We start from the raw sequence: 8,139 nt of genomic DNA, 5'->3' as shown, positions 1-8,139 counted from the left end.
CAGTCTTTGAAAAACGTCTCATATAGAGGTCAAAACCTCGCAACGAAATCAATTAATATGGAACGTTTTTAATCAATAAGAACGGGACATTTCATAATTGAATAATGATTAATAATTTAATATTATATATACAAGTAAAAAACTTAATTTTCACGTCATTTTAGATATAACTTGTACATATATTTTTATAATTAATAAAATTATTTGGGTTTTCTAATAAAAAGTTGTATATATTATTACCCGCGAGTAGGGTCACGGGCATGGGCAAAACATTTTTACCCGCGGGCGGGTAACAGATCTCAACGTGCAAAAAAAAAAACCCGACGAGCGGGTCGCGGGTATATAGAACCCGTGACCGTTGCCCGCGATTGCCATCCCTAGTTATCACACCTCGCCCCATCAAATCGTGGTTCGACATCGTTGCCCATAAAGCATCTCATACGGTGGCATTCCAATACTAGCATGGTCGATATTATTGTACGAGAACTCCACCAATGGCAAATGCTGATCTCAACTTCCACCAAAATCATCACACACTCCCAAAGCATATCCTTCAAGGTTTGGATGGTCCTTTCGCTTTGACCATCCGTTTGAGGATGAAAGGCGGTGCTCAATTTCACTTGAGTACCCAATTCACTATGAAACTTGCCCCAAAATCGAGAAGTAAAACGTGTATCTTGATCCGAAATAATAGACACTGGTAACCTGTGTCTTGAAATTATCTCTTTAATGAACAACCTTGCCAACATCTTCGATGAAATCGCCTCGCGTATTGGAAGAAACAAGGAACTTTTCGTGAACCGATCAACGATTACCCAAATTGTATCATATTAGGTTCTCGACATTTTTGGTAACTTAGTGATAAAATCCATGGTAAGATGTTCCCACTTCCACTTAGGGATCTCTAACAGTTGCACGATACCATAAGGCTTTTGATGCTCGACCTTAACTTGCAAGCAAGTGACACATTAGGGGTGAGCATGGTGTAGTGACCCGAACTTTTCCATGTTTATATATATTAATTGAGATTGATATTTACATGACTAAATGTTTCCAATGTGTTAAGCAATCAAACTTGTTAAGACTTGATTAAATGAAATAAATTTCATATAGACAATTGATCACCCATGTTGACCGGCGATTCACGAACGTTACAAAATTGTAAAAACTACATGTTGTGGTATATATATAGACATATATATATGGTTGACATAAGATTATGATGAGTAAGTATCACACTAAGTATATTAACAATGTGTGATATACATAAGAAATGAGATTACTAAGTTAAGAAACTCGAAATGATATATATAACGATTATCGTTATGATAACGTCTACTAAATACATATGTATCATATTAAGATATTGATACACTATATTTAACATGATAAAATGATATTTAAATATATCATTAAGTGTGTTAACAATGAACTACATATGTAAAAACAAGACTACTAACCCAAGAATTACGAAACGAGACTTATATGTAACGATTATCGTTGTAACGATATTTTAATGTATATATCATATTAAGAGATATTCATACATCATAATATCATGATAATATAATAATTTAACATCTCATTTGATATAATAAACATTGGTTTAACAACATTAATTGAGATCGTTAACTTAAAGGTTTCAAAACAACACTTACATGTAACGACTAACGAAGACTTAACGAATCCATTAGAATGTATATACATGTTGTGTTTTGATATGTATTCTTACACTTTTGAAAGACTTCAAGACACATATCAAAATACTTTTACTTAACAAAAATGCGTACAATTACATCCTCGTCCAGTTTCATCAACAATTCTACTCGTATGCACCCGTATTCGTACTCGTACAATACATAACTTTTAGATGTATGTACTATTGGTATATACACTCCAATGATAAGCTCTTAGTAGCCCATGTGAGTCACCTAACACATGTGGGAACCATCATTTGGCAACTAGCATGAAATATCTCATAAAATTACAAAAATGTGAGTAATCATTCATGACTTATTTACATGAAAACAAAATTACACATCCTTTATATCTAATCCATATACCAACAACCAAAAACACCTACAAACACTTTCATTCTTCAAATTTTCTTCATCTAAGTGATCTCTCTCAAGTTTTATCTTCAATTTCTAAGTGTTCTTCATAAATTCCATAAGTATAGTTTCATAAAAATCAAGAATACTTCCAAGTTTACAAGTCTACTTCCAAGCTTTCTAATCCATTCCAAGTAATCATCTAAGATCAAGGAACCTTTGTTATTTACAGTAGGTTATCTTTCTAATTCAAGGTAATATTCATATTAAAACTTTGATTCAATTTCTACAACTATAACAATCTTATTTTGAGTGAAAATCTTACTTGAACTGTTTTCGTGTCATGATTCTGTTTCAAGAACTTTCAAGCCATCCAAGGATCCTTTGAAGCTAGATCCATTTTTCTCATTTCCAATGGTTTTATCCAGAAAACTTGAGGTAGTAATGATGTTCATAACATCATTCGATTCATACATATAAAGCTATCTTATTCGAAGGTTTAAACTTGTAATCACTAGAACATAGTTTAGTTAATTCTAAACTAGTTCGCAAACAAAAGTTAATCCTTCTAACTTGAATTTTAAAATCAACTAAACACATGTTATATATCTATATGATATGCTAACTTAATGATTTAAAACCTGAAAACACGATGAACACCATAAAATCGGATATACGTCGTCGTAGTGAAACCGGGGGCTGTTTTGGTTTGGATAATTAAAAACTATGAAACACTTTGATTTAAAAGTTGTTCTGGAAAATGATTTTTCTTATGAACATGAAACTATATCCAAAAATCATGATTAGACTCAAAGTGGAAGTATGTTTTCCAAAATGGTCATCTAGACGTCGTTCTTTCGACTGAAATTACTACCTTTATAAAAACAACTTGTAACCTGTATTTCTGACTATAAACTTATACTTTTTCTGTATAGATTCATAAACTTAAGTTCAATATGAAACCATAGCAATTGGATTCACTCAGAACGGATTTAAAACGAAGAAGTTATGGGTAAAACAAGATTGGATAATTTTACTTGTTGTAGCTACGTGAAAATTGGTAACAAATCTATATTAATCATATCCTAGCTAACTTATATTGTATAATACATATATTCTAATATATTATGTAATCTTGCGATACCATAGACATGTATGCAAATGTTTTGACATATCATATCGACCCATCTATATATATTATTTGGAACTACCATAGACACTCTATATGCAGTAATGTTGGGGTTAGCTATATAGGGTTGAGGTTGATTCCAAAAATATATATAGTTTGAGTTGTGATCTAGCCTGATACGTGTATACACTGGGTCGTGGATTGAATTAAGATAATATATATCGATTTATTTTTGTACATCTAATTATGGACAACTAGTTGTAGGTTACTAACAAGGACAACTGACTTAATAAACTTAAAACAGTAAAATGTATTAAAAATGTTGTAAATATATTTTGAACATACTTTGATATATATGTACATATTTGTTATAGGTTCGTGAATCGACCAGTGGTCAAGTCTTACTTCCCGACGAAGTAAAAATCTGTGAAAGTGAGTTATAGTCCCACTTTTAAAATCTAATATTTTTGGGATGAGAATACATGCAGGTTATATAAATGATTTACAAAATAGACACAAGTACGTGAAACTACATTCTATGGTTAAATTATAGAAATCAAATATGCCCCTTTTTATTAAGTCTGGTAATCTAAGAATTACGGAACATACACCCTAATTGACGCGAATCCTAAAGATAGATCTATTGGGCCTAACAAACCCCATCCAAAGTACCGGATGCTTTAGTACATCGAAATTTATATCATATCTGAAGGGTGTCCCGGAATGATGGGGATATTCTTATATATGCATCTTGTTAATGTCGGTTACCAGGTGTTCACCATATGAATGATTTTTATCTCTATGTATGGGATGTACATTGAAATATGAAATCTTGTGGTCTATTATTATGATTTGATAATATATAGGTTAAACCTATAATTCACCAACATTTTTGTTGACGTTTAAAACATGTTTATTCTCAGGTGATTATTAAGAGCTTCCACTGTTGCATACTAAAATAAGGATAAGATTTGGAGTCCATGCTTGTATGATATTATGTAAAAACTGCATTCAAGAAACTTATTTTTGATTTAATATATTCTTATTGTAAACCATTATGTAATGGTCGTGTGTAAAAGGTATATTTTAGATTATCATTATTTGATAATCTATGTAATGCTTTTAAACTTTTATCGATAAAATAAAGGTTATGGTTTTTTTAAAAATGAATGCAGTTTTTGAAAAACGTCTCATATAGAGGTCAAAACCTCGCGACAAAATCAATTAATATGGAACGTTTATAATCAATATGAACGGGACATTTCAGTTGTTATCCGAGTGTTGGTCTTAGAGAACCAAAAAATTGCATTAGTGTGTCTTACCGAGTTTGTTACGATGCATTAGTGAGTCTGGACTTCGACCATGTTTTTCTTCAAAAACGATTGCTTAACATTTTTTTTGTTGGAAACTATATATTATTAACATGTAAATATTATATGATATATTAATCTCTTAACGTGTTTGATATTGTGTGATAGATGTCTACCTCTAGTACAAATCTCATTGATTCACCTAATAATAATGAAGAGTCGAATATATTTTGGGAAGATTCACAAATTCCCGAAGAGGAACTGGAAGAGGAGGAACCGGAAGAGGAGAAATCAGAAGAAGAGGAACCAGAAGAGGATGAATCGGAAGAGGAGGAACCAGAAGAAGAAGAGGTTCCGGAGGAAGAAATATTGATACCTATAGTAAATCAATTAAATAAAAGAAAATTTTCAACCAACGGACCAAAGTTAATAATGGTCAATGGTGTTTCCGCAGAGGAAGCAAAATATTGGGAAGATTACTAATTTTCTGACGAATCGGATCCCGATGAGGATTCCGATGATGTTATAGAAATTACCTCGACCCAATTTAATAAAGCGAAAGAAAATAATACGGGAAAAGGTATAAAAATAGAGAAACCCAATTCCAACCCCGATGAACTTTATATGTATAAACAACATCCGTATTTCCTAAAATGTAACAATGACCCGGGAACCTCTAAACCACCAAGTGTTTCTAAACCATTATGGAAAACGACGGCTCGTATTAGAGGAACACCATATATTCCTAGAAAATTAGGAAAATGAACCAAGTCCGAAGAAGAAGAAACCAGTGATTCAGATTGGAAGGTTGTAATCATGTTGTGTATTATATGTATTGTAGTGTACTTGTACTTTTATGTTCTATGTAAAAATTGCTTGTATTGTTTGTTAATTATCTTTTACGAATCTAATCCTTGTCTATTTTATAGTATAAAAACAAAATGGACGTTAAGGGTAGACAACCGAATATTTTAGAAGACCTACCAGAGGATATGATTGAGGAAATCTTATCTAGAGTCGGTCAGAATTCATCAGCACATTTAGTTATGGCGAAATTAACTTGTCAAACATTTGAAAGACTTTCCAGAAATGCCTTAGTTTATAAAAGGCTTTCCTTTGATAGGTGGGGTATATCACATTGGGGAGACCGTAAGTTACGCCGTGTTTTCTTTAAAGCGTTAAATGCGGAGAACCCAAATGCAATTTTATGCTACGGGTTAAGAACTAATTTTGACTCAACATATCCTAACATAGGATTTTGTGAATTAGAAAGAGCTTCTAACATGCAACATAAAGAAGCATGTTATGCTTACGGGTTAGTGATGTTCGCTTCTTACCAAAGTGAGAAAAAGAACATCGGATTTCCACTTTTAAATAAAACCTTCCCACAAGTGACGGATTTAGTAGTTGGGGTGAGAAACAAGGTTTTTAGATTATTACGGGGCTGTTGGATATTACGAAACCCTCGTCCTTTTGACGACATTACAACATGCTGCCTAGCTAATGGTCATAACGGTTATTTTCCACAAGACCAAGGATGGGAAGTCGTCTTAGTAAAACCAGAATGCATGACTTGTTTCTGGACTTATGAATTACGTGTCTTTATTTCCTTTGCTGAACAACTTGCGTATTAACTAGATATATCTTCAAAACTGTTCTGTATCATAGTGTACTATATTTCATGTTATATGTAATATAGCGAAGTTGTAAGTTTGAAGAATATTTGTACGTGATATATTATTATAATCAGTTTTTCATATGGAATTGTAGTAGTTGAATTGTATATTAGCTACTAAGTATGAACTTAACGGGTATGTAGTACCCGAATTTAAAATTATAAAACGCTAATATGAAGAAAAAGCTTTAATAAATGAGTTCATATTATGCTACGAGATACTATTGACTAGTCTTAATATTCTGTATGATTAAATTGTTTCATTTGACTATTTTGAAGGAAATGGCACCGACTACTTGATACACCTTGAATATGAGCGAAGAGGAATTTCGTGCCTTTCTTGCTTCAAACATAGCCACAGTACAGGCCACGCTACATACCAACAATAACTCTGAATCTGGCAATGCAGCTAACAGCGCAAGAAATCGTGTAGGATGCTCCTACAAAGAATTCACTGCCTGCAAACCTTTGGAATTTGATGGAACCGAAGGACCAATTGGAATGAAACGGTGGACCGAGAAAGTCGAATCGGTGTTTGCCATAAGTAAGTGTACTGAAGGAGACAAAGTGAAGTACGCTACGCATACCTTCACAGGTATTGCGTTAACATGGTGGAATACCTATCTAGAGTAAGTGGGACAAGATGCTGCTTACGCGCTACCGTGGTCAGCATTCAAGCACTTGATGAACGAGAAGTACCGTCCCAGAACCAAGGTCAATAAGCTCAAGTCAGAACTTAGAGGGTTACGAACACAGGGATTCGATATTACTTCGTATGAAAGACAATTCACAGAATTGTGCCTATTATGTCCGAGAGCGTTCGAAGATGAGGAAGAGAAGATCGACGCGTTTGTGAAAGGGTTACCGGAGAGAATCCAAGAAGATATAAGTTCACACAAGCCTGCCTCCATACAAAAGGCATGTAGAATGGCTCACAAACTAGTGAACTAGATTGAGGGAAGAATTAAAGAACAGGCGGCCGAAAAGGCCAACGTGAAGTTAGTCAAAAGAAAGTGGGAGGAAAACGGTGATAAGAGTCACCAAAACAACAACAACTATCCCAACAATCGCAACATCAATCGCAACTACAACAAACGGCACAACAACAACAACAACTACAACAATCATCCCAACAACAATAACAACCACAACATCAACAACAATCAGAAGCAGCTATACCAAAGGTGTGAAAAGTATCACTCGGGGTTTTGCACCAAATTTTGCAACAAGTGTAAAAGAAATGGTCATAGCGCGATGAAATGTGAGGTCTATGGACCAGGGGTTAATAGAACGACAGGAACAAATGGTGTCGGAATGAGTAATGGCGGAGAAAGTAGTGTTGGAGCAAGTTATGCCAATGTAGTTTGTTATAAATGTGGAAAACTGGGCCACATTATTAGAAATTGCCTGAACCAGGAGAACACGAATGGACAAGGCCGCGGAAGAGTTTTCAATATTAATGCGGCAGAGGCACAGGAAGACCCGGAGCTTATTACGGGTACGTTTCTTATTGACAATAAATCTGCTTACGTTTTATTTGATTCGGGTGCGGATAGAAGCTATATGAGTAGAGATTTTTGTGCTAAATTAAGTTGTCCATTGACGCTGTTGGATAGTAAATTTTTACTCGAAATAGCAAACGGTAAATTAATTTCAGCAGATTATATATGCCAGAATCGAGAAATTAAACTGGGTAGCGAAATATTTAAAATTGATTTGATACCAGTAGAGTTAGGGAGTTTTGATGTAATAGTTGGCATGGACTGGATGAAGGAGATGAAAGCAGAGATCGTATGATACAAAAATACCATTCGCATTGTACGAGAAGAAGGAGAACCCTTAATGGTGTACGGAGAAAAGGGCAACACGAAGCTACATCTTATTAGTAATTTGAAGGCACAAAAACTAATAAGAAAAGGTTGCTATGCTGTTTTAGCACACGTTGAGAAAGTTCAAACTGAAGAAAAGTGCATC

This window comes from Rutidosis leptorrhynchoides, chromosome 2, assembly GCF_046630445.1.
Source record: "Rutidosis leptorrhynchoides isolate AG116_Rl617_1_P2 chromosome 2, CSIRO_AGI_Rlap_v1, whole genome shotgun sequence".
Lineage (NCBI taxonomy): Eukaryota > Viridiplantae > Streptophyta > Magnoliopsida > Asterales > Asteraceae > Rutidosis > Rutidosis leptorrhynchoides.
Note: the sequence above shows the minus strand (reverse complement) of the source record.